Source organism: Rhamphochromis sp. 'chilingali', assembly GCF_963969265.1.
Source record: "Rhamphochromis sp. 'chilingali' genome assembly, chromosome: 11".
Taxonomy (NCBI): domain Eukaryota; kingdom Metazoa; phylum Chordata; class Actinopteri; order Cichliformes; family Cichlidae; genus Rhamphochromis; species Rhamphochromis sp. 'chilingali'.
Genome location: NC_137938.1, coordinates 18,055,343 through 18,076,760, shown reverse-complemented (window position 1 = coordinate 18,076,760; position 21,418 = coordinate 18,055,343). Strand labels below are relative to the sequence as shown.

The following is a 21,418-nucleotide window of genomic DNA, read 5'->3' as shown; positions in this document are numbered from 1 at the left end:
CCCTCCTTCAGCCCAAAGATTCAAAGAACTGCGTGTTTTCAACAACACGCGATATTGTAAGGTATCGGCCCTACAATAACACAGAGAAAACCCCAATAATCAGAGGAACCCCTGTTAGCAAACACTTGGCAATAGTGGGAAGGAAAAACTCCCTTTAACAGGAAGAAAAGTCAGTTTAGGCATGAGAGAAGAAAACTGATAAGTAACATGATACATAATACCAATGTGAAGCCATAAGCCACAACATTGAATGAGACAGCAAAACAGTTGACGCTGTCTTTTCTAATAGGCCAATATGAGTCAACAAGGAAGACTGTGATGTTCAGCTAACACACTGTAAGTGATGATCATGGCGTAGACCTTTTACTCACGTTAGCTAATTATAATATTTAGTCTATCGTTATCCAAGACGAACATATATGCTCTTAGGTTAGCTTTTCTTCAAGTTGATAATGCCACCATAAGAACCTGTAGCCACATTAAGCTAAATTCACTAAAGATTATTAGTGTGGATATTTTCTGCCACCAGTGCATGAACAGACACCACAACAATGCAAGAATGGAGCCATGTGGCTTCTCCTGGCATGAGTGGACCTCATCTCCTTCTATCTCTATGGCCAGAACCGTGTTTGAAAATGTTTTCCTGCCGAGCTTCATTAAGTCAGCCTTGTGTTTCAGCTTAATTGTCTGGCCATGCAGAGCATCCTGACAAACACTATCAGCATCCAAGCATGTAATGGATTGAGGCGAATCCCTCGGACTGACAGCAGGAGAGCGGGTATCCCTACTGCTCAGACCTGCACTTCTGCTGAAAGCCGCCGACCGTAAACCATCAATGACACGGTGGCGATGTGTTCGACATAACACAGGAAGCTTTAAGCTTGGGGGCTGACACAGCCGCTTTACAAAAAACAAAGATGAGCTAAGCACGTTTTTCAGCACATTGTTTAGACAGCCATCATGCCAAATGGTTCCCAGCAAGGCCACAGCCTCACTGTATAAATCCATTCTATTGTTAATGCAAACTCTCCGTGACACTCGCTCTGCGAATGACTGATGAGATGAAAAGATAAAGACACGAGCCAACATGGTTCCTGGATAAAATCCAGAGTGCGAGCAAGAGTAGTAGAAGATCGATCAGGGTGCAGGATTAGCTGGGCCAGCATGCAGCTAAATCAGTAACAGCTACAAAGATGCACAGAGGAAAGAAAACAACTCAAGCACTTGCCACATAAATACAGCAGGTATTTTAAGCACTGCACATCCCTGTTCTTTTTCTAGTACCTCAGAAACAAACACTTCTGCTCCATTCATATCGGAGATAATGTGCTCATTTTGTTTTTGGTCCTTTTTCAACTCCTGATTTGGACATTTGACTTAAACACAAGGCATAAGTGTATGAACAGCATGTCTAATGTAAGCTTAATGATATGGTGAGTTAAAATCCAATTTAGGCCAACCAAAATTAAAATCTAAGTACAGTAGCTGCAGTGGCATTTCAATCAAGGCCCGATTTGGTGCAGTGATATGACTCATCTTCCCTTCTGCTCCCCTCTCTGGTCCCTCTGGCTGTCCCATTGTCTACATCTCTCCATTGTTTAAATCTCTCTCACCCTCTGGTCCCTCATTTCTCCTTTTTTCCCCAGTTCATTTTCTTGGCTGTCTGGCAGCGCACGCAGAGCCTGATTGCAGTACGTTTCCTGAACTAATAGGGGTCACATTAGCCTGGCAGGAAACACAATCCTATTATGGAAATGCTCAGTCAATTACTGGGCAAGGAATAAACACCCTCTCTGTCATTTCTGACTATCATATTTGTGTTGGGCTAATGGTAGCAATGCACGGCTGTTATCTTCTCGATGGCGTCTTATCTGCATCTCCCGGAGGAACACAGGCATACGTTTGAGGACTGCGTCATTGCTGGAGCTACGCCGGATCTGCCTGCATGAGAGCTTTTCCCCTTCAAACCAAACATCTCCACGAGAATTTTTCCAGCCACTCGCCAGCCGTGAGGGATAATGGAGTCATTATGTTTCATGTTCATGTAATAGAGCTCCATTATTGATGCTAAAAGTGACAACTGATTGTATCTGATTCTGAGTGCCTTTCACTTAATTAATCATATTGATTTACACCAAAAAGATGAAAATATTATAGAGAAATAATTATTAAGCTAATAGCTTTGACATGTTTAAAAGCTCCCTGCAGCTAATACGTTTGAGCTCTTTAGTTTAATTTAACTTATTCTACCCTATAATACAGCACTGGGAGTCTCATTGTAGCCTGAATTATAACGGATAAGTATTTCAATGCTCTGTAAGCTAAACTATGCTTATGAAAATCCAGCTACAGGGAAATATAGCAGGTTATAAATGTTTCCTAAATTACTGCTTCTCTCACACACAAGTTCACACTGGGCAAGCTCTTTTTTTTTCTTCGTTAGACTTTTGTCTGCCATGAGATGTCACAAAAACTGCATGGAGGAGCAAACTAACGTTTTATTACAGTAAGATAGTTCTGAATTGCCACTGGGCTCAAAAGCAAAATATATGCTTATTTGGTAAGTACATGTATGCTATGCCAGAAGAAGAAGACTCAGAGAAGGAATAAATTGATAATTTTGGAAATTTGTTTCATAGCCAAAGGACAGCAGATTAGATTCATACCAGTATCAGAACTGTGTTACGCATGAAGCGAGATTTCAGAGGCGGAGCACAGTAAAAGTTGTTCATTTAAAATAGCAGATATTGCCAATATTGAGATTTTTGAGTGAGTAATATTGAGTAAAAACCCCAAATACTGATATATTGATCATATTTTCTTTTCTATATACACACTTGAGCTGCACAAGTAATCAAATTTTAATCTTGATTAAGATTTTGACTTGACTCGAGCAATACCGAAAGTGTGTGCTCCACCAATAGAACTCAAAGCAAAAGCAAATCAAGCTCTCCCTAAATCACCCCCTGATCATACACCAATCACAAGTCTTCCCTGCACCACATAGCTTGAAGTTTCCCGGACCAGTAACACCACGATAAAGACAGCAAGATTCAAATGTCTGGCACAGCTAGGGCTGGGCGATATGACCCAAAATTCATATCTCGATATTTTTTAGCTGGATGGCGATATAAGATATATATCTCGATTTTTTTTTTAAGCCATAAAGTAAGAACAAAAAGAGTTCTTAGTCAAAGCTGTGTCCCAGATGTCACACAGGCACTTTTATTAACATACAGCACAGATGTACATGAAAAATTACTCAAAATTAAATTATGAGCATTCATTAAATAATAATGCTCCATAAATAAAAGAAAACAAGGTTGTTTTTGTGCTAAACAAAGAGCTCACAATTGTGCAGTCAAAATGTAAACTAAAAGACGCTGAGCGTAATAACAAAGACAGACAGATTTCACAGCTGCTCTGTTCCCAAGTTTTACTGTGTGACTGACAGCCTGGAGTTTGAAATCCACTTCATAACCACGTCTCTTACAGGTGCCATTTATGGTCCTTATACACACACAATACGGTAATATTACGTTGATGCACAGTACGTATCACTCCGCGAAGCTCCTCGGTAGCCGTAATGCGCCGACAATCTATCAAGCGGTGCAGCTCCGTAGCTTACCAAAGTCGTACTCAAACATTTTTGACAGATTGCTGAGCGCCGTGTACCACATAAAATCGGTTCGCGGCCATCAAGCACAACCAGAATTCATACATAAGGCGCGCTATCAACTTTTGAGAGAATGAAAGGATTTTAGGGTTAGCGCTGTTAGCTCGTTAGCGCGGTTAGCTCGTTAGCATGTTTAGCTCGTTAGCACGTTGACGCCGTCCAGCCCCACGCATGGGGCGATGCGCAGTAACTCGTTAACGGAGATTTGCCGTGTCCATCTCGTCGCTGCCTGCACGTGAAGCGATGGGGTAGGAGGGGGAGTTGTCTTCAGTGAAGGCGAGGCGGAGTAACGTTGCGTAGAGACAAAAGTGGACGAAAGAGAGGCAAACTTGCGGCTCCACAACTATAATTATAACGTAACATAGACTATATCGATATAAAGGATATTGTCACATCTTATATCTCGTATAAAAATATATCGATATGTTTTAAAAACTCGATATATCGCCCAGCTCTAGGCACAGCTCTCCTTCTGCATGTCCCCCTTCGCTACATCCGCGAACCTCGTCTTTGGTCTTCCTCTTTTCCTCCTGCCTCAGCTCCATCCTCAACATCTTTTGTCCAGTATATCTACCATTCCTCCTCCAGCACATATCCAAATCATGTCACTCTAACTTCATCTCCAAAACACTCAACCTGAGCAGTCCCTCTGAAGGTACTCATTTCTTTTTTTTTTTAATATATTTTTATTGATTTTATAATTGAGTAGCATACAACAATCACCTTCAAAAAGAACACAATAGAAGGTGAACGGCAAGTCAACAAGGTGGTGATACATCATACATAAATGTCAAGACAGAGTATACTTCAGTTAAGGTTGTCCATCAGGCTAACGACCGGTTGCCAAATCTTATCAAACACACTCTCTCGGTTAGACAGGGTAAACCTGATTTTTTCCAGATGGAGTACATTTCCAAATGCTCTCAACCACATTTCGAAGGTAGGGGGTTTATCAGACTTCCAGCAGAAAAGTATCAGCTTTCTAGCCACAAGTGTGGTCATTGACACAACCTGCATCTCCGTCTTGTCCCTTGCCCATCCCAGTTCACACACCCCGAACAACGCTGCAAAGGGGGTACATGGGACCACCCTGCCAATGGCTTTGGACAAAAAATCAAACAGATGATTCCAAAAAGGCCGCAGCCTTTGGCATTGAAAGAAAAGGTGAGATAAAGTTCCTCGACCACTTGAACACTTAACACAGAGGGCTGAGACGTTCTTATATATCTTTTCCAGTTTAGTGGGAGAGAAGTGCAACCTATGCACAACCTTAAATTGGATCAAACAGTGTCTAGCATTTACAGAACTACAATATACATTCTTAATGCACTCTTGCCAAAGATCATCAGGAACATCCACCCCCAGTTCTTCCTGCCACTGCTCCCTAAAAGTATCAGAGGAAGGACTGCACATATCCAGTAAGGCCCTCTAAAAGCGGGACACAGCACCTCTAGTATAGGGCTCAACCGACATGAAGCTGTCAAGCACTGGGCTTCGAGGAATCAGACCGTATCGTGGAACAGATGCTTTGATGAAATGTCTTAACTGTAAAAATCTGAAAAAATGTGAATTAGGAAGATTAAATTTCACCCTCAGTTGTTGAAAAGATGGAAAATATCCATTAATGTAAATATCTTTGAGAGAACAAATCCCTCTTCCCTGCCATGACACAAACGTGCTGTCCTCCAGCCCAGGCCTGAAGGCATGGTTGTTACATAGCGGAGCATCCAAATACATTTTAGGAGCCTTTACTGTGTCCAATAGTTGGTTCCAAACCTTAATTGAATTTTGAACCACAGGATTTCTGCCATATAGTGTATTCTTCACTTTTATCGGGCTATTAAGCAGGGCCGGGAGACAAGTACTCATTTCTAATCTTGGTCATTCTGGTCACTCCCAATGAAAGTCTTCACATCTTCAGATCTACACCTCCAGCTTGGCCTCCCGTCTTCTTGTCAGTGCTACTGTCTCCAAACCATACATTACAGCAGGTCTCACTACCATCTTGTAAACCTTCCCTTTCACTCTTGGCACTCTTCTTCGGCCACTCCAACATCTTCCATTCACCTCTTGTGCACCATCCATTACTTTTGACAGTTGATCCCTGGTATTTTTAACTCATTTTACCTTCACTACCTTTGCTCCTTGCATAGTCACCTTCCCATCCATCTCCTCTCACTCACAAAAAATTTATTTAGTCTTGCTTCTACTTACTTTCACTCCTCTTCTCTCCAGGGCATACCTTGACCTCTCCAAGCTCTCTTCCACCTGCTATCTACTCTCACTACAGATCATAAATTCCACTGCCCTTCCTCCTATATATCTCCATACCTCCATAAGTATGTCATCTGAACTAACCTCCTTTCAACCCTCTTCACAGTGCCCTCACTTCCTCCGTATTAATCCTCTGCACTGCCTGATTCAATAACTGTCCTTCATCCGTCCTCACATCATCATGCACTATTTAGAAATACTTGAGGTTTGATGATGAAGTTAACCAAGAACAAATCATATCCAAAGCAACACAACTAACTTATACAACCACCTGGAAACATCACATTGCAGCACCATTCAAGCATGAAGGCCAAGAAGAATAATGGCTGCTACATCAATCATCGAACATCAGCTCAATGCGTCCACATATCCATCCAGCCCAATGATCACAATTAGAGTAGCATTCCTTTCGCCCAAAGATGTCAAAAGATGTGAGATAAAAAGGGAAATAGTCAACTTACTGAGCAAAATACATGATATAAAATAATTTTTCCAAAGTGGAAAAACCTGCAGCGTATACAAAATATCACAGAGAAAACAGACAGGAATCTCACATCTCTCACATGCATCGCTGAAGTACAATAAATGGATCGAAAGGATGTGAAAGCAGTGTTATATTTACATTACATTTATGTCACTTAAATCAATGAATAATCACGACAATAATCGAGAGAATCATTTTGGCCTCATGTGGGGCTAATACACACGTGCCCACATATATATAGAGAGATAACGTATATTGTTGAGTGATATCAAGAAGCTGATGGGGTTATGGTTCATTTACTTCCAGTAAATTTCACAAACTACTTTGCAATTTACTGTGAAAACACTGCTTGACCTCGTACTAGTTTGCTCAGTTGAATCATAGTCGGCTAAGTGGCAAGTACTGCAAACAGTGTTGGAGCTCTTCACCATTTCTAAAATAGTATTTTTTCATTTTATTTGTTTTGGTATTATATTATGCTAAAAAGAAAAAACTTGCACAGGAGCTGCAAAGAAACAGAAAAAAGACAAAATCTTAGCAGCAAATTGGAACTGACAAATTGGTCAAGACTGTAATATAGTTGGCCTCATTGGTTGGTTGTAGCCCCCCAATCATATGCTTGAATCAACCTAACCATTTTTACCTCTCATAAAGACTTAAATGGTCACTGAAAAGTTTGATTTACAGAAATAGTAACAAATATTGTCATTTGAACCAAGCAGCAAAGTCATTCCTCAAGCCAGGGGGACGTTCCTCATAACATCCTTGAATTTGGGCACTCCACAGGCCTCTGAGAAAACAACTCAGAATCTCTTCTGAGTTCAGCATTTACACAAAATGAACCTCTGCTTTCCTGGGTTGATCTAGTTCTGCTTTTTGTGTGTGGGTAGGGGGGAGGGGCTTCACATGATGACGACAATTAAAATAAAAAGTATAAATAAAAAGAGAAAACCTCAGCTTTCCAGCAGTCTTGCTTGTGGCAAGGTATGTACAGGATCCTAGAACACTGTCAGTTCGAGTTAAGGGCATGCATGCATTTGGGTCGGGGACGGCTCCCTGCTGAGTCACCTCCCTGCATGATGTTAGGCTGACGGAGACAAATGCCCATAGAGTGTCAGTCAAAAGTGACCCCATCCCCTTTGCTTTGATTCAATTAGCTTTCCAGCAGTGTCCCAAAGTGGAACCAAAGGCAATGTTCACTCAACTTAACCAGATTTTAGTTTGCTGACAGCATTGTCTTCCTCCCATCAAGTTATGTGGGGCCCGTTTGGTGATGTATGTCATCTGGCTGTCACATTATCACTCCATTCACGGGTACGGGAAAGGCGCTCAGAACGTGCCCTTAATTTACCTGGACAGCTATTACTATCATCAGCGTTGTCATTAAAGTAAGATTTGCAGATTTATCAGAAAATGTCAAACTGGGTAAAAAAAATGACAGAGCAAAGGATTCATAGCTGTCAAATCACTTTGATGGAAACGCACTATAAAATATCCTAAAGGGTGGTGCCACCCTCTTCTTTATCCTATCCATATAATCGCCAATGTGGGTCACAGGGTGGATGCAACACGGGCCAAGCAGCCTGAAAGGAGAGAGGAGGCTGGTTTGCTGCTCTTCTAAAGGGAGGAGGAAACATGAGGGGGTCACAGGGCTGAGTTCCTGTAGCTTAGCGTGGAAAATCCTCTTTAATCCTCCAACCAGTCCCATGGAGCTGTTTACTGTATGTACGTAACGCCATTATATTATGGAACCCAACCAAACACCCCCCTTGTGTACGCTACACCCTTTGCTTCCTCTTCATGCCCTCCCAAATGTTCACCTGTCTTTTTTTTTAATTTGTTTTTTTTTTTTTTAATGTTTTTTCTTCTTATGGTTTTTTTTTTTGTTTTTTTTTAAGATTATCATCATTAGACAGTGAGCCAGACATAAGAATCGCACAGAGAGTGGTGAGAAAAACAAATCAGCCTTCGGGGTATTTATACCAAAATGAGGGAGGACTAGAGGGGGGCCACTTTATGGCCTGCAGTGTGGCTGACTAATCACAGTTTTCTTTTAGATACACAGTAAACTCATTACAGATAACATAAACCACGTCTAGATGTAAAGAGAAGTTATTTCTAGCAAAGTGCATATAAAGCATCAAAGTGCCATGAAAGCGCCGTCCTGTTCAGGAGATTCCTGTTTGTTTTCGAAAACAATGTTTTAAATTATTTAAACCCACCAAGCTCCATAATGGAAGAATGTATTTTGTGAAAGCTTAAAATGAATTTTCAGCTAGACTCCTGGAATCACATTACAACACAAGGCAACAAATCATCTGTGTCACTGCCTTGTCATTATCTAATTGTCTTGTTGTGGACTGAGGACCATCTCCTTCCTTACCCTGTCTGTATCCCTCTGTTTATGCTCTCCAAAACCACACTTCCCTATTCTTCTAATGCAGACTGCTGGTACAGAACACCCAAAAAACTGAAAACACAGTAGACAATGTGAGTGCTTGCAAAATAAATTTTAAAAAAAAGCAGCCAAAAAAAGTAAGCAGGCAAAAATGTAATTCCTTGTTAAATATATCCACATTTAGCTAATATGTCTGTCATAAAACTTCTGATCCAAGAATCACTTGGTGATCCAGGATTGGGTGATCTTAGTTAGGATAATTGTATTTGTTCAGATCTTCAAAGAAAGCAGTCAGATTTGTTGCTTCATCATGAATAAGTGCATGCTCCTGTGGTCTTTGACAAAGGAAAACTGTCCATACTGAAAAGGTCAACTGTATTAATGATAAATTCTTTAATATTTCAAGCAAACAGCAGATCACCATAGACCAGGGAAGCACAAGTAAAATATTATTTAACCCTCTGAGGTCAAAGTCATCATATGTGCTAACCCTAAGCCTGGGCCTACCCCCCACTTTGGGACAGCACCAACCACTGCTAGCAAATGGTGCTTTGCAACATCTCATTAAAACAAATACCTGAATATCAAACACCTATTGACATGTTCAAAAATATAACACTAATATAAAACTAACGTGATTCAGAACATTTTTGTTTTTGTATGTATTATGCCATGTCATAAAATATAGAAAAAGCTTCTGTGTTATTTACAGTGAGATGTAACATAGAAAACATAAGCTTGGTTATTTTGTTGGCTTCAATCTATTTTTGTTTTGTAGGACTTATGCGCATCAAACTGTCAATAAAATCTAAAGAACTGAATCGTAAGGATTAAAAACTGGTATATAGTTTGAAGTTTGCACTATAAAACACAACTGTGATAACTGATGAAGTTATATGCACTAAAATATGAACTGGCTGATTTTGAAGGGTTAAAGGGGCTCTTCTGTCTTGTAGGACCAGCAGAATTACTTTGTTTAAAGCTTGTTTATTCTTCTTTTTAATATTGCATTTATAAGCAGGACACTTGAGTAGACTACAGAGAAATTTCAACACGGTAATAAACACAAACCAATTATTCCTTTTTTTTTTTTTTTAGAATGGAGCACTGGCAGCCCCCTGGAATAATGAGTAAGGCTACGCCACAGGATCCCAACTGCATAACATTCACTTGCACTGATCACAACTGGTTCTACCCACATTGATGCAACATCATTGGTCATTTAATCCCGCCCATATTAAATAAACCTGCTTTATTCCTGTGACAACCAATCCAATAATTTCCAAAAAACAGATTACACACAAAAAATTGAGTAAATAATCATGCATCATAATTAGTGCTTCATAGCTAACGTTCTGCTTGTTTGAGTTACAAAAGGGGCCTATTATAATCTATGATGCTGTTATTGTACGTCCACCTCCATATTTGCATTGTTAGATTGCATGCTCTGTCCACCATGCAAACACTAAGTGTGTGTGTGTGATAGAGAATAAGGAAAAGCTTAATAAAGTAAAGAACACTGCAAAGTACTGTGCAGAAGTCTTTAGGTACTTCTTAATTCTTTATATTTTGCTGGGGAAATGGGAAATAAGTGCAGCTATTTATTGAAATATGCACAGAAATACAGTAAATAAGGCAAAAACAGAGTTTTGGGCTTGAAAGTCAATACTTGGTATGGCCACCTGTTTCTTCAACACAGCCTGAACTGTTTTAGACAGCTTTCTGTAATTTCTTCATGAAGTAGTCTACATGAATTGTTCTACAGGCTTCTTGAATGATTTTTGTTCCTTAACAAAGCCTCCACTGTGTTTACAGATGGCTGTAGACACTCACTGTAGTAGATATGTTGCCACTGGTTTTCAGTCCACTTCTTGTGTATTTTGGCATACCTCAAATAGGAATAATTATCCAGGCTTCTTGAAGGACATTCAAAACTCTTCTTTCTTCCATATGCTATCAAGGTGATCCTGTACTCCTTCAATAATGCTGAGGTCCTGAATCTGGGAGACCAATCCATGACACATCGTTTTCCACTGTGTGTTTTTCTATCCAGGCATGCTTTTTGGACATTAGCAGTATGGGATCACTGTCATGTTGAAAAGTGGAGCTGTTGCTAAGATCCCTAACACCACTGTCTGAAATGCAACCCAAACCATAACAGAGTCTTCACCATGTTTTACAGATGGCTGTAGACACTCATTGTTATACTTGTTGCTGTCGCTGCAAAAGATACTATATTATGCCTGTCAAACTGCATTTTGGTTAAGTGGCTTATATGGTTGTATGCAGCTGCATGTATCCTCATAAGCACCATAGATCCTTTAACAATTTGTAAACAGTAATAACACAGGTAAGGATGTGCACACATTTTGGGAAAGGAGATTTAAGAGTCTGTCAATCTAGACAAAGGGATTATCCACAAAAGATCATGCAAACTATCTAAACAGGTTAACTTTGATGACCGGCAACTGACTTCCTTGTGGCAGCACAGGAACAAGCTCTCAGCACAAGAGCAATAGTTCTGGGGTCTATCACACCAGGAAAGACCTCAGGTGCAGGCTGTGTAAAGATGCCTCTGAGACAATCCAGCATATAACAGCATGGTGCAAGATGCTAGCAGGCAGGGCATACATGGAATGGCATAACCAAGTGGTCGGCATAGTGTACAGGAACATCTGTGCCAATAAGGCCTGGAAGTCCCGAGGTCAAAATGGGAGAGGCCCCCTAGGGTGGTGGAGAATGACCAAGCTAAGATCCTGTGGGACTTCCAGATACAGACAGTGATAGAGCGATAGATGTAGCTATACCGAGTGACAGCAACATCTGGAAGAAGGAACATGAGAAGCTCAAGAAATGCCAAGAGCTGAGAGAAGAACTCGGGAAGATGTGGAGGGTGAAGGTAACAGTGGTCCCAGTGGTAATCGGAGCACTAAGTGCAGCGACCCCCAAGCTAGGTGAGTGGCTCCAGCAGATTCCAGAAACAACATCCGAGATGTCTGTCCAGAAGAGCGCAGTCCTAGGAACAGCTAAGATACTGCGCAGGACCCTCGAGTTCCCAGGCCTCTGGTAGCGGACCCGAGCCTGAAGAATAAAGACTTTCCCCAACGGCAATTTATTTTATGATTTAAAAAAAAAAAAAAAAATCATAAAGACCTGTAGACACTCAGTCATTTCAGTATTTTTTTTCTTTGTTTGAGCTTCACATTATTTATTTCGTAACTTGGATTCCTTAGATTGGCTACTCAGTGTTGTGTACCGTTTATGTTTTAATACTCTGCTTCATGAGTTCTGAACAAAAATGATCAAGCTTCATAAAATATATTTTATATATTTCTTTAAATACTCGGCATAATAATAATTATGTATTCTTATTACCCAGAGTTGACCGATGATGACATCCGGGAAATAAAGGTTGTGGACCTAGATGCTGCAGTGCTGACAAGTCTAGGGAACAGTGACACAGAAACAACATCACTGGACACTGATACAGAGGAACAACCAGGCTTGCTGGAGCCCTTGACTGCTTTATTTAACACTCACTCAGGGAACTCTCACCACAGGAAATAAAGGTGAAAAGTGAAGAAACATTTCACAAACTTAAATGCAGCATCATCAATTTGAAACACTAGAATGCGTCCAGATAACACCACTGGCACACCCATCGGATCACACGTACTAAATTTCACCATGTGACCACAACGGATAAAAAAAGGAAAATTAATTATGGATATAATGCAGTACAACAAAACCAAGTTAAATGTCCCATCTGTTCTTTAGGGTGAAACCATGAAGGAAACAGCAGGACAACATTATAGTGAATGCAACAATACATTTGATATGGTGGGTTTTAATACCTTAAATCTGTAGGCTAAATCAGTGTTATTTAAGGCCCACTCTTAATTTCATTAGCAAAAGCCAGTAAGATGATCCTGCAGAATGATATTTTGGCAAATTATTTCTACACTGTCTGTGATTTTGTCTGTTATATTCAAAGATAAAGGAGGTAAGTCCTGTGAAAGAAAGCATTTGCCCCATTTTGCATTTAATAGTGGCATAAGAAAACGCAGAGTTTTTCAGCTCCTCTCTAAGCTTTGCATTTTCAGCTTGAAGTTTTTCTCCTGCTGCAGGTTCACACAGTCATTCTGAAGCTGAGTGTATCTCAGGTTTAGATCATCATATTCTCTCCTTGGGACTGGGATATCCTCTTCATCTTTAATACAGAAATGTGAAAAGTTAGGATATGCAGGCACAAGCTCACAACAAATTGGTTGATTCTAAAAAATATATATCCTTACCAGGATATTGATCCAGACAGTCACACTACACTGATTAATAGCCAAATAGCAAACCTGCTAATGCAGCTTACTTTAGATATTATTATTCATATAAAGCAGGAATTATAGTGTAACCAGAGTAGATAAATAACTTACCTGATGTAAATTGGCGCTACAAATGTGAGCATTTCTGATTGTGTCCTCAGTCCAGCTTTCGTCAACACGTTTAATGGCTTGCTACCACAGACGCCTCAGATTTCTCAGAAACGGCTGGGATCCCGTCGTAATTCTGTACAACTTCAACCCGCTGTTTATAGAGGAGTGATTTTGACAGCCAAACACGCAACAACCCAACATTTTTATGATGATAACACTTTTAAATCAAGCTTTACAACTGTGTTGTCTCGTCATCCTTATCTGAATTAATGGGATGACGCTTTACCTCCGCTGCCAAAATGCACACGCATGCTTTTGATGACGTAGGCAGCAAAAGGGTCTATATGATGATAAATCAGGGATATTAAGGAACTTTACATTGAACTACAGTGCTTAGAAACCACAGAATCCCAGTGGAACCACTTATATGTGCACGAAGCCTCACAGGGTTATCGCCTACACCTTGACCTTTACATCACAGCATGCCCCTCAGGGTAAAAGCAGTCTGTGCTACATATAAGGGCTTATTTAAAAGTCTACTAGCAGCACTTTACATAAGTCTTCCCAAAGAGTGCTTTCAAGAAACACTGTCTGATCTCATGTTAGCAATTTACTTTTTGCCTGTATTCTAAGGGTAGTGCAGAAGTTCTCAGTCTACCTGAGAGCTGTGTGCATTGATGAGCGTGCAGAGATAGAGGAGATAGAGGAGGCTGCAGTTGTTGTTGAGCCTCACACAGTTGAGAGATACCGAATTTTTTCGTGGCTATCTTGATAGACATCAAGCCTCGTCCCTCAGAGCTTCAGCTTATCAGCGCAGAGAAAAAAATAAATAAAAGATCAGAAAGCATAAAAGCGCAGTTTGATGCACTTGAAATACAGATAAGGATATATTTTTATTAGGAGCCAACTAATTGAATTTGTTTCTTTTTAAAACAGCATGTATGAAATCATTTCCACTAAGTGAATACAGTTCAGTTTCATCAACGAGAATCTCGATGCAGTAATCAATTGGTAACGGCAAGAACTCACTGATGTTTGCAGGGTGAAGGATTAATCAAAGCCAGCAGGACCGTGCATGATTTCATCATAAGAGTCATGACTGAAGGTGTGTGCGCATGTGTCTGTGTGTGTGTCACTACTATTTTTTCTACTGTAGTAACAGTTCTATGGTAAAGAACGTGGCAGATTCTAATAGTTGAACAGGTTAATATGTATGTTAATTGTTTAATACTGCAATGTTGTTGAAAGGGGAGCTTGAAAACCGTCATAAAATGTTGTTCAGTGGTTGTGAACACAGACTACAGTTCATGCTGCCACTAAAGGGAGGGCGGTGTGTCTGCCTGTCTGCAGCAGTGCTGTGTGAAGCTGTGTGTCAGCTGGATGAGGCAAAGACAGCACTGCTGGCACTGAAAATGTTGCAAAGTAGTACCTAATCCGATAGTTGTTTTTACTGTTGATTGTTGGCCTATCTCAGTACCAGGTTTTTGCAAGCCCTAGTCTTGACATTTCTAAAATGTTGGTAGCAGAGCTAAACACTCAGTTACTACAACACAACGCTCAACTGACCAATATTTTTTCTAAACAATTCATTATTTAGTCTATGACATGGGGAAAAAAACAACTCTATATTAAAAAAAACCATCATGGCTTTTCAAATATCATTGTTTTTGAGCATATTATATACACAGGAAAGTTAACACACAGTCTAAATATAGTTGTAGTTTACGAGTATATACATGGTTTGATTTATGCCTAAACTATTTTTTATTTATAAATGTCCATAGTAATGAAAAATTACATAATCCAAGTTACTTTTTAAGCAAAATGCCACATTACCAAACTGTGTTTTCTTATATTTTACTGGATATTAACAAAACATGCAATTAAGAGATTTTTGCATTAGCGTACAGGAAACACACTGGTATTCTTTTTTAACTTCTCCCAACCTTTGAAAGACAATTCTTTAGAAAATGCTTTTTGTAGCTCTTTTTAAAGAATTCTTTTTTTACATGGATTGATGGCAGCATTGTTAGAAAACGGTTTGCCTGAGCAGCATGAAGGATCATCTGAGCAAGTGAAACAAGATGAGCATTCATCACAAAAATCAGACACTTTACTTGACAACTCCTCTCCCTGTTTTCACTCTGATTTGACCTTGAACATCTCGCTGCCCTTGACCAAGCTACCTTTCACATCAGTGAAGCCACCGTGTCTGTGGACAGTGATCCATCTCCCTTTAGTTAGCTCTGTGTTCGTGACTACCTTTCCCTTATATGTTTTACCAGCATGTATAATAAGTGATTAAAAGGACAATACACAGGCTTCCACCACTTGACTCCCAGAGGCAGCTCATTCTGCACCTTATGGGAATACCTTATTGCATTATGCAATGGTGTAATAGGCTTAGTTAGCTACATACTACTCTGCAGGGGAAGATGAGGAGGGGAGTTGTGGCCACACTTAGATGACTCACTTCATTAAGTCTACCTTCCTAAGAGCTTTCTAGTTGCTGAGGAGTGAACTTTCCATGCTCCCACATTAGCACAGACCTCAGATAACATGTACTGTTGAGTAAATAACGTAAACATGGTTCAATACACTTTCGTGCTGATGAATAGTCTGAATTCCCATTTTCTTTTGATTACTGTTTACCTTCCCTTTACCTCTGCATTATTTAGAACTAAATGTGGCTTATTACTGCTGCTCAGAGCTGTATTCGTTCATTAAGCTCCTATAATGTACTCCAGGATAGCGAAAATGCAGCAGGAGCGCCAAAGGTAAAACTGATCTGAATGTAAGTACCGCTGAGGCGCATGAAGAACAAGCAGCTCAGGTTATTTGTTTAGTGGGAATAAGAGCCTCCCTTCACCTGAATTTCACCTGCACCGCTGAAAGCATCACAAGACTCCAAGCATCCCCAAGGAACTATTTTTAAACCATCTGGGTTCCTGAGCTGTAGCATCCGCACAGAAACACTACACTTTGCAAACATTAAAGCTTTATAAGGAAACGACTTATCCGACCACATGTGAAAAAGAAAAAAGAAAAGAAAGAAGAAGCCGGGCTATCCGTTTGACAGAGAACAAACATGTCGCTGCGCATCGGTACTTACTTTTAGAGGGACATTGCGCGATGCCGCCTTTCGGATGCTCGCAAACACACTCGCGATGAAAGTATTTCTTCTTCAGGCGTGCGCCACGGCAGGAATGTACACAGAGGCAGACATGCGGAGTCATTTGACCTTCTCCCAATAGAAACTACCATCGGTGAGACATAGGAGAGGGGAGGAGCGGACCAAACCAAACCGGGCAAGCGTCCCGGCAGAGCGGAGAAAGCGGAGAGGGGAGGGGAAGGGGGAGAGCTGTCATCCTCAGATACACTGCAGGAATAAAAATGACACAGTGGCTGCAGATAAGGAAGAAATACACGATTCTAGTGAGCAAAAACAGACCCACTAAGCTTAAACGGGTTTAAGACTGTGGAACTATTAGGGTTTGTTCGGGCTCCAGCTAATGATCACATGGCTGTCAAAAAAAGAAGTCATTTATCACATTTACTTTTAAATACAAAATAAACATTAGAGATATAAATAAAACTTTATGTACTTGAGTAAAAATAAAAAAAGCAAAATGTCATAAGGTACGGCAGTATGCCATAAAAAGTGTGGCATAACCACTAGTAGTAATTTTTGTTGAAATGTATGAACATGCATAAACTGAGAAGGTGTTTCAGAATCTTAACTTGTAAAGAAAGTATTAACTAAACCTGGCAGATAAGCTTGAAGCAAGAGGTACACTGGTGGAACGGTAAAAAGTGAGACAAAGGGTACAAAAAAAGTAAAAACAAAGGGGAGGAAAGAAATGCTTGAAAGTACTAGAACTTCTATAATATAGGCAGAGCGGTGCTTTAGAATGTTCTTAATTATTTTTAGCTGTGTGAACAGACTAACAATTAAGTACATTTACGAATTTCATCAAAATAAATAACATGTGTATTAATCACAGTTCACCGATAGGTTAAAGTTAACTGCTGTGTATAGTAGTGTATATATTAGGTTATTATTGAATGCACAAGAGGTGATGACTTACCTAATTTATTCCTAAATGCTTAAACAATATCAGTCTCAAGAGTAAAATACTGCACACCAAAAGGAGCTCCTTCGATACACAAATTTCACTGCAGGCGTAAACTTTGCATGTGACAAATAAAAGGCTTGATTGATTGTATTAGAAGAGGCAAAATACAATATAGCAATTGTAGACAACAAAGTGGTTTCAGGTTTATTATTATACACCAAAAGTATTCAGTCACACATCTAAATCATTGAATTCTACAAACTTTGTGAAAGAAGTATAGTCGTGAGATTTCCTAGCTACTAGGTATTCAACAGTCAACTGTTAACTGTATTATAACAAAGTGGAAGCGACAAGGAACGACAGCAAGTTAGCCACAAATCACAGAGTAGAGTCAGCAGATGGTGAGGTGCGTGGCCCGTTTCTGGACAATTTCATGCTACTAACTTTGTGAGAATAATTTGGGGTTGGCCCCTCTTGTTCCAACATGATTGCACACCAGGCACAAATCAAGGTACATAAAGACATAGATGATCAAGTTTGGTGTGGAAGAACTTGATTGGCCTGCACAGAGTCCTGACCTCAACTCCAAAAGAATACCTTTGGGATGAATTACAGCAGAGATGAGCCAGGCGTTCTCATCCGACATCAGTGTCTGACCTCACAATGGTCAGAAATTCAATTTGACACACTCTTAAACCTTGTGGAAAGCCTTCCCGGGAGACTGGAAGCTGTTATGGCTGCAAAGGGTGCGCCGACATATTAAACACATTGGGATGTCACTGAAGTTCATGTGTGTGTGAAGGCAGATGAGCCTTCACACACTTATGTTTCGTTGTGCCATGACCAGATGAGGTACAGCCATGTTAGAGAGATAAGGCCCAAAGCCAAAATTTTAAATTCAGAATTGAAAATTTATGGCTACATTGACAACACCAGGAGTTCATGCCCGCTGCGCTGGAAACAGCATTTCTCAAGTATAAATGAAGACTTGTTACTGTATTGATTGATAGAGCTCTTCAGCAGCGAGAGGCTAAAATCGATGAGCACCACGTGGAGTTTGAAGACTGAGCGCTGATGACAGATGCCTGTGATGCCTACCCTCCTGAACACCCCAGAGCTCACTCATAAATAAATAAAGGAGACAGTACATTTCCTGAGAAACAGCTTGTTTAGTTGAAGGAAAGGCTTGTGTATAGGCTGCTTTTCACTCTGGATCATTTACAGAACACAAAAGGGACGCACTAAAAAATTAGAAATTACATGAGCTTACACAATGGGCACCAAATGGAACAACAATCCATTAATCAGAAATTAGTTAAAGAGGCACTTTATTGCAGCAATAACATTTAGGGTTGTGTGTGTGTCTTTTCTCACACCAATCATAAAAATGTAAATGGTGGCGCACAAATTAATTTGCTTTGAGACTTACTGGGTAGCAGTAAACATGAATTTCTCATCCGTGTAAGTCTGAGTAAATTGCCTAGGAGATATTGCATACAATCTTAGATAAAATGTAAAATAGTTTAAAAAAAAAATTCAACATGATCTCATGCTCCATGGGTGGAACCTATAGTTATATATACTAGTTATATATATTATATACTGATATAGTTAATAAAAAGTGGAAAGCATCTGAATGCACATTCACATAAGCATTACTAGAGGCAATAATATGCAACATCATATTTTGAAATCATATCAAGTGCTGCTACTTTGGTATTGATTGTTTAGTGAAGCTGCATTGCAATTTACATTTAGCAAATTAGTTTTTATTTGCAGGAGAAACCTGAAAAATTAGTAGTTTTTCTTGGCACTACTGAAACATTTACTATGTTGTACCATCCTGCATAATGTATTCTCCTTGGCTATACAGAGATTTGCATTTCACTCATTACCTAATTCAACAAGTCTAAAAGACTTTCAATCATGCTTTCAACTCTTGAGGCTGCTTAAGGTAAATGCTAACACCAGCGTACTAATCATTGACAAGTGAAACGCTATCATTAACATATTTCAGCAAAGTATTTACTTTAAGTGTTTTCACTTTATGCTACTTTTTTTCTTATTATCATATTTCAGAGAGAAAGATTAGCCTTTATACTCTATTACATTGGACAGCTACAGTTGCTAGCAGCTAGCAGAGTCAGATTTGGCTTGTGAACACGAGATCAGCTGAAACACTTACTAAAGACAGTTTGCTCAGTCACAGTGAACACCTAAAGGAAACCATAACTACCCCCACCCCCTAAAGAACCTCTGATGTTTCGTCTCCACAAAAAGTCGTTGGCACATTTTTTGTTTTTCAAAGTACATATGCTCACAGACAGAGCTACTGAGCAACGCTGCCATTTCACATGACATACAAGCAAGCTGTTTCCTGTATGAGGTTCTGGCTGTAGTGGAGCATCACACCATACAGTCAGATGCCTTTAACAGTGGAAAGCTAACATATTGTGAGATATGTATGCCTCTTCAGAATTTTTTGATGACCTTTGGTGATACCAATAGCCAGTGAGGAACGTTATTCAGTTAACTTGTGCTATGTGACAAAACAGATAGGACAAACAGGAAATAGATTTTGGTGCCCCTGCCATGCTATCTCCATTACACTTCCATTGCATATACATGTAGAAACTCTGTAGCACAGAGCAAAAGTAGATAGTATTGCCTGAAAACAAATGCTGAAAGTGGGCAGCAGGAATGGGAGCAGAAAAATGCCAGAAATGTCAAAATAATAGGTTATTATTTGCACTCAGATGGTCTGTTCTCTGTTTTCAGTGGCTGTCCCACCTTATACAGTTTGTGTTGCTGGAAAGGTACCCTCTAACTACAGATGAAAGGGATTGTGTGAGACTGTGCTGAATGTCAGAGATGGGTTGGGGAAAGCAGCAACACCTTAAAAATGGGCCCTGCCTCCAGAAATGCCACAGATGCAAAAGATGGTGTTGAGGTGACCTGGCAGTGAAGGACTGGCCTTTCATCTGTGCTCGCTGGGAGCATGAAGATGTTATATTTAGCTCGAGGGCAGATTTAGTTTGTGAGCAATGTTAAATTAGAATAACAAATTGTACAAAAAATGAACAAATTGTACACAAAAGTCTTCTTTTACTGTGTTTGTGCTAAAGGACACAGACACTACATGTTAATCCAACATGCTTATTTGGCTCGTACTAATTGTACCTTTTCACCCCAATGTCAGGTGTTGGCTCTAAATCAGTTCAGAAGTGTTTGTATGGATGGATAGATCATAACAACTATATGAATATTATGTACGTTAGGGATAAGAGTGACAGCAAAAATTATTTTAATAATAAAGTTTGTTATGTTAGGATCTTGAAGGATATTCTTGGATGATTTTTCATTTTTTTATTTTAATCATGAATGTTACAACAAAAAGAGACACTATAGATTATGCATCTCAAAATTTGAAAGACTTCTGGGTCATATCTGATGATGTCAGAGTTCAATCACTTCTAAAATCTGAGCTTTGTCAGCAATCGGTCATGTGACCCTCCAACAGTAATCCACAGAAACAAACAACAAATACTGGCCTTTAGTCAGTCTGGCAGTCAAGGCCATCATACATCATCAGAAATTTTTTTTTATATTACTGGATGAATCCTGTTATCAAGTCTAAATCTTTGATGGAAGGAGCTATCTTTGATTTCCCAGCGGATGCAGGCTCGGGTGTTTTGATGGACCACAGATGAAGCCAAGGGCCAGGTGACTGCTGTACAAGCTGCAGAGGAAAGCTGTAGTTGAGAAGCTAGAGTTGTGTGATTAGACCATTATTCTCTCAGTCCTAATTATGCGAGGCTGGAACAGAAGCAAGATGCTGAGAAGGCCCTGCGTCATTAGCTTTAATCAGCCCCGGCTACACTGGAACAAAATCAGCACACAAACACACGCGCAGCCTGCCTGACAGTGTGTCAATACCTGACATTCATCATTTCAGTCCAGCCAGACTTTTTAATTACCGCAATGAATTCCCTACATGGCTCCAGTCACCTGCTATCTAAACAGGGTTTGTTGTTGAGGATTGCCTTTGTCTAGGTACTGTTTAATGACAAAACTGGTTTG

The 21,418-nt window shown here is 39.9% G+C and overlaps 1 protein-coding gene across 1 annotated transcript in view; it reads right to left on the bottom strand.

The window, feature by feature from the left end:
- oxr1a (oxidation resistance 1a) overlaps positions 1 to 16,510 on the bottom strand; it is a 186,668-nt gene extending 170,158 nt beyond the window's left edge. Inside the window, exon 1 of the mRNA XM_080896643.1 lies at positions 16,375 to 16,510. The gene's annotated coding sequence lies outside the window, so the exon portion shown is untranslated. The remainder of the gene's footprint in view (positions 1 to 16,374) is intronic.
- Between the last annotated feature and the right edge of the window lie 4,908 nt (positions 16,511 to 21,418).